We start from the raw sequence: 12327 nt of genomic DNA on the forward strand, positions 1-12327 counted from the left end.
GTTGACAATAAACAAACAAAGGATAACTGTTTGCCTTTCCTGGACTGCGCGGTGCACATTGAAGAGAATGGCAACCTCAACATTGAAGTTTACCGGAAGCCCACACACACGGACCAGCACCTCCTCTTTGACTCCCATCACCCTCTGGAACACAAACTTGGAGTAATTAGGACCCTACACCACAGAACATGTTCCCTCTAAGCCTGAGGGAAAAAAGAAGGAACACACACATGTAAAGGAAGCACTCAAAACATGCGGTTATCGTAACTGGGCGTTTATAAAGTCAGCAAAGAGGTACAGAAAAGAAGATCAGACACCAGCGAGGGAGGATAAGAAAGACAGATGCAACAACATTGTCATCCCCTATGTAGCCGGTGTATCAGAGAAACTCAGGAGAGTTTTCTCCAAGCACGACATCCCAGTGTACTTCAGACCCAGCAACACACTCAGACAAAAATTGGTTCACCCGAAAGACAAAACTCCAAAACACAGACTTAACAACGTGGTGTATGCTGTACAGTGCAGCGAGGAATGCCCAGACCTCTACATTGGAGAGACCAAACAGCCACTTCACACGCGCATGGCACAACATAGAAGAGCCACCTCCACGGGACAAGACTCAGCAGGTCATCTGCATCTAAAGGACACTCTTTCGAGGATGCCAGTGTTCACATTTTGGACAGAGAGGACAGATGGTTTGAAAGAGGAGTGAAAGAAGCCATCTATGTCCACTGTGAGCGACCATCTTTGAACAGAGGCGGTGGTTTACGACACCAACTGTCTGCCATCTATAATCCAGTTTTGAGTTCCCTCCCCAGATGCCTTAACGCCCACTCACATCCTGGGCCATCTGTCCTCAGGAAATCGCATGATAAGGTGGGGCCAGGTTTCACAATGAGCTCACCCGAAACCCTGGCTGATTGGGACCCACACCCGCTTTCACACCTTGGCTCATGTGATTAGAGGATCATCAGGGGGGGCCTTTTGTCCCTCTTTGGGGGCATACTCCCACTAGGTTTAAATCTGGGACTCTCTGCCATTTGTCCTTAGAACTGAAGAAGCTTCTCGGATGAGAGGTGAAACGTCTTCAAGCAACTTAAAGAAGTCCAGACGCTTTTCTTTGCAAGCTCCTTTGTTTACGATGACCTGGATGACTGAGAACCTTCACAGACATATCGATAATCACAAATACTCAAATTCATTTCTTGCATGCAGAATTGAATTTTGTTCTCTCAAATTAATTTGAGAGAACAAAATTCATGAGTAATCAGATACTATACCACGATTATTACCACTTGTCTTTGCAGATAAGCAAAAAGAAGCAATCGCTTGACTGATTCTTGAGTGTATATTGGGTAGAGCTATAATCATGGTTTCAGTCTTGTCAGAGTTTAAAATCAGGGAATTTTTTGGTAGCTGGTCACTAATCCAGCAACAACCCTAACCCTAAGGTTAGGATAGGTTGAACTGCCTATCCTAGCCTGTCCTAGCTGGACAACCCAACTGGTGAGGTTTAAAAGACATGTACAATTCATCATCATCATCATTTATTTATATAGCACTTTGGTCTACCAGGTGTGTTTTTAAAGTGCTATACAATACAAATATACATATAGTAATAAAATACCAGAAATCAGACATAGCAATAAAATTAATAAAAAATGTCAGTTACCTACAAAGTTAAAAGCCAGGGAGTAAAAATAGGTTTTTAATAAGGACTTAAAAACTGGCACTGATGTAGCCTGTCTAATATGGAGAGGAAGGTTATTCCAAAGCATCGGCGCTGCAACAGAGAACGCTCGGTCTCCTCTAAGTTTCAGCCGTGACTTTGGGACCGAAAGCAACAACTGCTCAGCTGACTGACGGGAACAAGTGGGGACATAGGGCTTCAGCAAGTCAGACAAATAAACAGGTGCCAGACCATTTAGAGATTTAAAAACCAATAAAGGACTTTAAAACGGATCCTAAATTCAATTGGAAGCCAGTGTAGAGAGGCCAAAATCGGAGTGATGTGATCAAATTTCCTTCTGGCAGGTAAAAATCGTGCCGCAGCATTTTGCATTAGTTGCAAGCGTGACAAAGTGCCCTGCCCAACCCCTATTAAAAGAGAATTGCAATAATCTAAACGTGAAGTAATAAAGGCATGAATAACACTTTCCAAGTCACACTTGGAAAGAAAGGGCTTAACCTTTGATAAACGTCTGAGGTGATAGAATGCTGATTTTACCACCCCATTTACGTGGTCATCAATGGTAAGTGCAGAATAAATTTTAACTCCGAGATTTGTGATCGAACTCTTTAGTTGGGAAGTCAAAGCTGCAAGATCAACATCTGGAGTGTGAGAAAAACGATTTGGGCCAAATAAAATTGCTTCTGTCTTCCAATCATTAAAATTTAAAATGTTTTTTGACATCCATGCTTTAACATCAGTAAGGCAGTCAAGCAGCGGTCGACTTGGGAGACTATCAAAATGACTAAAAGGTAAATAGAGCTGGCAGTCATCTGCATATGGATGGAATGGCACTTTATGTTTTCGGAAAATCGCGCCAAGAGGCAAAAGGTACAGTGAAAACAATAATGGCCCAAGAATAGATCCCTGTGGCACACCCGAAAGCAAAGGGGCCACAGAGGATGAAGCCGACCCCAACTTAACACAAAAGGTCCTATTTGAAAGATAGGACTTTAACCACAAAAGTGCCGAACCAGAGATTCCCACACACTGCTGTAAGCGGGAGATCAGCAAATCGTGATCCACTGTGTCGAATGCAGCGGTCAAGTCCAACAAGACCAGCACTGCATATTTACCACGGTCTGTCGCTATCAGGGTGTCATTTATAACTTTTACCAGGGCTGTCTCCATACTGTGAAATGGCTTAAAGCAAGACTGAAAGATTTCTGACAATTGAGAGTCATTCAAGTAGTCCATCAACTGAGTATAAACAATCCTTTCCAGAATCTTACTGTCATGGTCCGGAGTCTGTGACTCCGTGTTTATGTTTTAGTTTATTATTATTCTGTGGTTTTGTTTATTCTGGGTTTTTGTACTCTCCTTTTTCACGTTTCATGTTCCTGTGTTCTGTGTCCCCCAGTCTGTGTTAAGTTTGTGTGTTGTGTCATTACGTGTATGTGTTTCCTGTTTTACTTTGTAGGTCTCTGTCTGAAGTCAGTGCATTCTGTTTACGTTTCCCCTGCCTCGTCAGCTGTGATGTCTCCCAGGTGCGTTTCCCTCCTGTTTCCCATCCCCTGATTGCTGGTGTGTGTATTTATAGTGTGTGTTCCCTCATCCTCGTTGCTGGTTTGTCTGTGTTGTTCCCCTCGATCTTCCTGTGCATTCTCCCCGCATTGTTCTCCCTGCATCTCTGTTTCATGTCTCAAGGTTTCAAGGTTTGTTTTTGCTTAGCTTTTCCCAGTTTAGGTTACTCTTAGGCAGTGTTGGTCAAGTTACTTGAAAAAAGTAATCAGTTACTAATTACTGATTACTTCACCCAAAAAGTAATCCCGTTACTTTACTAATTACTTATTTTCACAAGTAATTAATTACTTAGTTACTTAGTGACTTAGTTACTTTTTAAAAACACGATTTACAACCTGAATAGGTGATAAAGCAATAGATCTTTCAGCCCAACTCTACTTTTTCTGCATAATCCATCATACAAAACGTAATCAAATGGAAACGTCTCTTTTTAAAACTTTAAACTTTAAATCTTTTAACTTTATGCATCAAGCAAAAACTTAATTATATGCAACATTCTCTGACTGGAAGAAATTTGTTTAACATTTAAACCTATTTTCTGCACATTCCAGCACATAAAATAAAATATTTTTTTGTGTTTACACTCACTCTTTCAAATAGATGCAAGTAAAACACAGCAGAAAATAAATAAAATCAAAGACTCAGCGGTCCTGTTACTCTATTTTCACCTGTAAAGCAGGACTGGGGTAGGCGGAGGTTTACCCTGGTGCAGGTGTGCCGCAGCGGTCAGTGGAAGACTCCGCGAGTTTCTCTGTGAATTTCACATTACGTCGTAGCGCACTCGCTGCTTGCTTGGAAGTTTAGGGGTTTTTTTCGCTGCAAAAAGAAGTTTTCTTCCCACGCACAACATACACTAATGTTTTTGTCACTTTTTATGGAATCAAACTCAAAATAAGGTCAGTACTTCCACGCTTTAAAGGCTGCATGCTCATACTCTCTCCCGCACTGTCCATTGTTGATCTGCACACAGCTGTTGTCAGGAACGTCGCACTCGCTTACGTCACTATCATGAGACATTCTCGCAAAAAATCACGGTTTTAGTAATGCAGTAACGCAGCGTTCCTACGTGAAAGTAACGGTAATCTAATTACCGTTTTTGCAATAGTAATCCCTTGCATTACTCGGTACTTGAAAAAAGTAATCAGATTACAGTAACGCATTACCATCTCTGCTCTTAGGTTTTGGTTTTCGTCCACCTCGTTCCTCTTTGTTTCACCTTTATGTTAATAAAGCTCGCTCACTTCCGTAGCAGTCTGCATCTTGGGTCCTTAATAACTCACACACTTACTAAGAAAGGGGAGCTTAGAGATGGGTCTACAATTTGATATGACTGAAATGTCTAAGCCTGGTTTCTTGAGTAAAGGATGTATGACTGCATGCTTAAATTCCCTAGGTACTTGACCAGACAAAAGACTAGTATTAATAATGTTCAGAATGTGTGGTCCGATGATAGGAAACACCTTTTTAAGAAAATGGGGAGGAACAACGTCATTTGGAGAGCCACACGGTTTAGCATTCAACACAAGTTTCTCTAAATCAGATAAAACAATTGGTAGAAAAGCAGATAACAAACTTGAGCAAGCACCATGCATGGCTGGGTCAGCAATAGGTAGAGTCGGAGGTCTCAAACTAGCAACCTTGTCCACAAAATAATTAAGAAACTTATTGCACATAACCGCAGAAGAGTGCCAAAGAATATAGCCTTCTGTATTAAGTACAGAATTTATAGTGTTATATAGAACACGAAGGTTATGCGAGCTGGCAGCAATAAGCAGCAGACGTGTATATTAAAATCACCAAGGAAAAGGATCTGGTCGTACCGTGATGCACAGTCAGCAAGAGACTCTGAGAACTCAGATAAAAACTCCTTATTATACAGGGAGTGCAGAATTATTAGGCAAATGAGTATTTTGTCCACATCATCCTCTTCATGCATGTTGTCTTACTCCAAGCTGTATAGGCTCGAAAGCCCACTACCAATTAAGCATATTAGGTGATGTGCATCTCTGTAATGAGAAGGGGTGTGGTCTAATGACATCAACACCCTATATCAGGTGTGCATAATTATTAGGCAACTTCCTTTCCTTTGGCAAAATGGGTCAAAAGAAGGACTTGACAGGCTCAGAAAAGTCAAAAATAGTGAGATATCTTGCAGAGGGATGCAGCAGTCTTAAAACTGCAAAGCTTCTGAAGCGTGATCATCGAACAATCAAGCGTTTCATTCAAAATAGTCAACAGGGTCGCAAGAAGCGTGTGGAAAAACCAAGGCGCAAAATAACTGCCCATGAACTGAGAAAAGTCAAGCGTGCAGCTGCCAAGATGCCACTTGCCACCAGTTTGGCCATATTTCAGAGCTGCAACATCACTGGAGTGCCCAAAAGCACAAGGTGTGCAATACTCAGAGACATGGCCAAGGTAAGAAAGGCTGAAAGACGACCACCACTGAACAAGACACACAAGCTGAAACGTCAAGACTGGGCCAAGAAATATCTCAAGACTGATTTTTCTAAGGTTTTATGGACTGATGAAATGAGAGTGAGTCTTGATGGGCCAGATGGATGGGCCCGTGGCTGGATTGGTAAAGGGCAGAGAGCTCCAGTCCGACTCAGACGCCAGCAAGGTGGAGGTGGAGTACTGGTTTGGGCTGGTATCATCAAAGATGAGCTCGTGGGGCCTTTTCGGGTTGAGGATGGAGTCAAGCTCAACTCCCAGTCCTACTGCCAGTTTCTGGAAGACACCTTCTTCAAGCAGTGGTACAGGAAGAAGTCTGCATCCTTCAAGAAAAACATGATTTTCATGCAGGACAATGCTCCATCACATGCGTCCAAGTACTCCACAGCGTGGCTGGCAAGAAAGGGTATAAAAGAAGAAAAACTAATGACATGGCCTCCTTGTTCACCTCATCTGAACCCCATTGAGAACCTGTGGTCCATCATCAAATGTGAGATTTACAAGGAGGGAAAACAGTACACCTCTCTGAACAGTGTCTGGGAGGCTGTGGTTGCTGCCGCACGCAATGTTGATGGTGAACAGATCAAAACACTGACAGAATCCATGGATGGCAGGCTTTTGAGTGTCCTTGCAAAGAAAGGTGGCTATATTGGTCGCTGATTTGTTTTTGTTTTGTTTTTGAATGTCAGAAATGTATATTTGTGAATGTGGAGATATTATATTGGTTTCACTGGTAAAAATAAATAATTGAAATGGGTATATATTTGTTTTTTGTTAAGTTGCCTAATAATTATGCACAGTAATAGTCACCTGCACACACAGATATCCCCCTAAAATAGCTAAAACTAAAAACAAACTAAAAACTACTTCCAAAAACATTCAGCTTTGATATTAATGTGTTTTTTGGGTTCATTGAGAACATGGTTGTTGTTCAATAATAAAATTATTCCTCAAAAATACAACTTGCCTAATAATTCTGCACTCCCTGTATTTTGGGGGTCGATAAACAATCGCACACAACAGCGAAGACGAGTGGCCCAGTTCACACAAATAGAGTTCAAAGCTGGTGTGCAATTAAATGTCATTACCATAAAATGGTCAAAAAGAGAAGAGAGAAGGATTAAATGATGCCGGCTTCATGAAGCATGTCAAATGAGAATAATAATGGACCTAGAATGGAACCCTGAGGGACCTCACAGGTCAAACAGGCAGGGTAGGAGGAGAAGCTGTTCACCCTAATAGAGAATGTCCTTCCAGATAAATAGGAGAAAAACCATTCAAGGGCTGAGCCAGAAACACCAGTCAAAACCTTAAGCGTATTAAGTAAAGTATTATAATTGACTGTATCAAAGGCACCCATGAGCAGTGTTGGTCAAGTTATTTGAAAATAGTAATTAGTTACTAATTATCGATTACTTCTCAAAGAAAGTAATCTGGTTACTTTACTGATTAATTATTTTCAAAAGTAATTAGTTACTTTATTACTATTGTTGTTGTGCACGGGAGGAACCTTCCCTGCTCAAGCCCGTAGACAGCAAGCAGAGGGACCTGATTTGCTCGAGCCAGAGGGGCTTGCCCAGCCCATGTTGGAGTCACCGTTCCATCCCGTCCAACGGCGTGTTCGCCAGAAGTGGGATCTGCTTCGTTTCTGCCAGGGGTGAACACGTTGTGTGGTCCTGCATGCCGGCCACCTGCCAAGCCACCTGTGAGCCTCGGCTTACGTCCTCTTCTGCTGCGCCGCCAAACTTTCCTAATCACCATCGCCACTGGACACACAGTCGCCCCCCCGATCCAACCCTTCCCTGCCGCTGGTCCATAGGTTGGGGACACCGATCTTCATGGCCAATTTCCTCCCTTCCCGAGAGGCCTGAGGGTATGCCAGAATCTCTTTGAGGCAGTGAAAAAGTCTTTTTCTATGAATTCCTCCCACACCCGAGTTTTTGCTTCAGCCACTGCCCAAGCTGTGTTCCACTTGGCCTTTTGGCCTTCGGAGCCTTTTCAGCTGGCTCTGAAGTGCACAAGCTAACCAAGCCCAATAGGAATGCTAAGTGAATTGTTTTGTTTTTTTTTAAACATAAGAAGATAGGAATGCTGCTCGTCTCCAGTGTACAGTTATCCTAAAAATATAGCTGTCACTTTGTGATACACATATGGTATGCCAATCTGACAATGTATGATGAGTGGCAAAACACTTGCATTCGTGCTCTGCTTTCTCTGGCAAGATTTCAGAGATGAACCTGAATGGCAGCAACTGAGGTATGCTGAGGTCCATCCTGTTCTCTAGTGGCGGGGGAAAAACAAACCCTTTTGCTGAGACGGGAAACTCTCCATGTGAAATTTGATCGCCTGTAGTGGATGACAGTTATATATGTCTGCAACGATGTGACACCGGACATAAATGTAAAAGCAATACTGATTAAACATTTGAAATAAACAATCACATAGACAGAGCAAGAGACAGAACCAGGTCAAACATAGGTGCCATATATTCGTCTCAAGAACTGGCTTTGAGTCAAGATTTGAAAATGATGAGGTTAAAGTTTTATTCTAAAGAACTGATGTACCGAAAAAAAGACAAATTTAACCTAAAAGTAGCTTTCACTGGCGTTGTGTGGCTGTCAGTGGCTGGACCCATGTGCAGGACTCAGAGACAAAACATTAACTTAAACGGTAGCTTTATTTGCTGGAGAGTCACGCTTGGCGAAACATAAACAACAACTTAAACTAACTAGACTGGAGATGCTGAAGGTAGACGACGATGAATACACACACAACGAACGTGGAGGACGCAACAACTGGCAGGGAAAAACACTGGGCTTAAATACATACTGAGGTAATTAGGGAATGTGAAACAGGAGGAGAGCACAGCTGGGACTCATCAGACATGACAAGACAAGGGGAGGCAAAACTGCACACACTAACACAAGACAAAGGCTTTCACAATAAAACAGGAAACATGAATCACAACTCAGACAGACAGAAAATGGCACATGGAACTGAACAATGGCTGTGTCCGAATTCAGGGGAAGGATTCTCATAAGGACACTACCTACCTACGTCACAAGGTAGTGTCCTTAGACGGACGGGTAGTCAGGAAGTGAGAAGGCCTGGACAGCCCCCTTTTTTTCTCCATAGAAACTTTATTGAACAAACAATGAGTATCCAACATAACAGATGGGCTGTGGACAGCCTCCTAGCCTTCAACTCCGCCCTTACTTGCGTGTTTTTCCGGACGCTAGCGCCACAGCGCGAAAACTTTAAAATGGACCCAGAAATGTCGCTCCGTTGTTTGGACAATTTTATTTCTCAAGGAGCTAGAAAAACCTTATCGTCGCCGCCCGCACGTTTTGTACCTTAGGCTCATCAGAGACAATCATAAACAGGTAAAATCATTTCCTTTAATCTACACGCATTTAGGAATTACTTAGCTAATTACACGGATAATTGAAATATCGCCGGCATTGTGCCAAAAAAGTGTTCGCCTGCCAAAACTGATTACCAATGTTTCCGAGTGTAATATGTGAAATATCTTCATGTATGTTGGTAAATAGACTTCGGTGAACATGGTTTACTAAGGGGTTTTATATATACAATAATTACCTGTTGTTCAAGTATCTTTATAACTCTGGTTATAATGTAGGTACAATTGATATATTTGTTGCGCTGTCTGCTGTCCTCTTGGCCAGATTACTCTTAAAAAATAAATTTCTAATGTCAATAAGATTTTTTTTTAACTGGATAAATAAAGGATATATAAAAGTCACTGCCAAAAACTGAATGCAGCTTCTACCTTGTTACAGGAATGTTGCTGGTGGCAGGTGACTTGATATCACTAATGAGGGACACATTTGACATGTTTCACATATTATAGACCAACAAGTTATTCATGGCAGGTTAAATACGAGCAATCAGTTTAGGGCAAAAAATGGAAATCAGTTTTTGGCAGACGATCATTTTTTGCCACAACATCGGTCATTCTCACACATATACTGTATCATATAAAATATATAAACTAAATATATTTATTATATAGAATCTAATCTTTTGTTTGTTTGTTTTTATACATAGCACTTTATCAAACTGTTGTCTGCTACAGAGTTACAAGTATTATACTAATAATATAGCATCCACCATCTCCTGCTTGCATATCTCTGTAAACATCTTAGTGGTGTGGCAGCCATGAGTGAGCCAGCCCTGCAAACCCTGTGGATGGACGATGCAGTGGACAGTGGGAGGAAGCATCCTGAAGCTCTCTTTGCAGACCACCCTGTGTGATTCTCCACTCGCCCACCAGAAAAGACAAACCACAGGTCTCAGTTGCAGCAGCTCATCCATGTCTGATCTTGCTCGGGCAGATTCAGCAACACTGCCAGAGACTTCCTGTAATCTATTACAGTTGTTAAAGAAACGGTCCAGGAACAGGTCACTCAGGTTAATCCTGTGTGAACAACTGTAAATATTGTTTTTCCATCTTTACATACTGTGTATTTGAAATATTCTTGTTTAATTGTTATTGTTATTTACTTTATTGCTATCAAATAAATATCCAAGTAATATTGTTCAAAGTTAGCGTTATGTTTATACGTGTTACAAATGCCTGTAAATCAAATTGAGTTCAGTGACAATTACTGTTTGTTTGAATCAATTTATTAATAACATAAAACCTTTAAACTAATGAAACACATATAACAATGTAACAAATATATTCAAATAAATAAATTTCTCAATACATAACTCATTTGGGAACTAATCTTTCTAGACGTGAAAACAGTCTGTCCGTCCTCTCCCTGCTCTCTCCTCTCCTCAGCCTCTCTTTGCTGCCTCATGTCCTCTCTGATGAGGTCTAGCAGCTCATCATCCCCATCTCTTTTCCTCTTTCTCCCTGTCGTAGGTGGCTGAGCCGCTTCGTCATCGCTGTTGTTTTGGTCACCCACTGCTGCGCTTGGCCCTGGAGTTTCCTCAGGGAGAGAGGACATTAGGACAGGAGGCATAATGGAAGGCATCTGTCCTATCACCTCATCCATGAGGGCAAACCAGGGCCAAGTAACAGCAGTGGGCTTCCCACTGACCCCCTCTCCTGAGCCTGGATACTTGTAATCCTAAAGGCAGAGGAAATCAAAAATGACAGCAGGCAAATAAAAACACCACAACAACTCTTAGTAATTGCACATTTATTAACTTGTGTTCTTGAGAATTATCTTCTTGATAACACACATACGTACTTTGTATTCTTTAAAGTTATCTCATGTCTTCTGGCCTGCAAGGGGGTGACTTTCCCCTGCAGGCCCATCTTCTCCAGAATTGTCCTGATCAGACACAACAAATAAGAGAAGAAAGGACACCATGGCAACTATGTTAATCCCTAAGCCCAAAGGTTTTCACAGCAGAACACCAGAGGAACACCGTCTGGACATCACAGGTTCTGTACAGCAGCGGTCCGTGAGTCGTTTGGTACCGGGCCACGAGAGTTAAGGCTCCGGTGTGAAATTTATGGTTTTCAGGGGTTTTATCATTAACTCGGTTTCCCTGAGTCTTTCCCTTGTTGTAGTTGTGTGTCTTATTTTGAAAGAAATATTTACACGTTACCATAGCGACCAGAGAGCATTAAGTGGCAGAGAGGAGGATGTTACTGTCAATATTGGCACATTTTCAGGAGGACGCTTCTAATAAAGTTACACAGTTACACAGTACATTCACGTTTATTATTATATTTACAAAATACCACAGTTTTTGTCTTGGTCGGATCATTTTATGTGGTTGTATTTATCCGCGATACCTTAAAGGCCGCTCCGTGTCTGACATAAACCGGTCTGCGGCTCAAAAAGGTCGGGGACCGCTGCTGTAGAGCATGAGGGCTAATAGGACCGTACTCATATGAATATGATGTGTACATTGATTTATTCTTGTACATCCATGCCGTAGCGGCCCAATTCTTCACCCCAGTGAAGAGGTGATCGTTTTCTCCTCGTTTTAATAAATTAAGCCGTTTGGTCTTTGTTCCCCACAACATATCACCAATTCGAAAAAATCAAAATTAGCTGTATGTAAGCGGCAATACATGAAAAATCGCGGGACCCCCGATACAAGCTGGTTTACGGTTATTTTAAAGAAAAGAAACGTGTCTATGCAGATGCCCAAAGCTTAACAAAACGACCGCTATAACAATTTAACTTTTGTACAACCAGATTTTCATATACTTACATATGAAAGTGTTTTCCTCTCCTGCTTCGACCACCATCGTTATCAGAAACAAATCTCCTCTATGACCCGCAATGAATCCTGGGATATAGTAGGACATGAAGGATACATCAGACCATCCTTAAAATTCAGGGCAAAGTAGGACGCATTTGTCGCCAATTTTGAGTGCTCTTTGAATTCGGACAGCCTTCGTCGGGTCGCCGTGACGTCATTGCCTCCAGATATGGCATTGGCGCATCCTTCCCCTGAATTCGGACACAACTAACCCTCAAATTCGCGGAAAAGTAGGACACATTTGTTGCCAATTTTGAGTGCTCTTTGAATTCGGACAGTCCTCGTCGCGTCGCTGTGACGTCATTGCCTCCAAATATGGCATTTTAAGCATCCTTCCCCTGAATTCGGACACAGCCTATACATGAAACCAC

This window comes from Oreochromis niloticus, unplaced genomic scaffold (genome assembly GCF_001858045.2).
Source record: "Oreochromis niloticus isolate F11D_XX unplaced genomic scaffold, O_niloticus_UMD_NMBU tig00003245_pilon, whole genome shotgun sequence".
In the NCBI taxonomy this organism is placed as follows: domain Eukaryota; kingdom Metazoa; phylum Chordata; class Actinopteri; order Cichliformes; family Cichlidae; genus Oreochromis; species Oreochromis niloticus.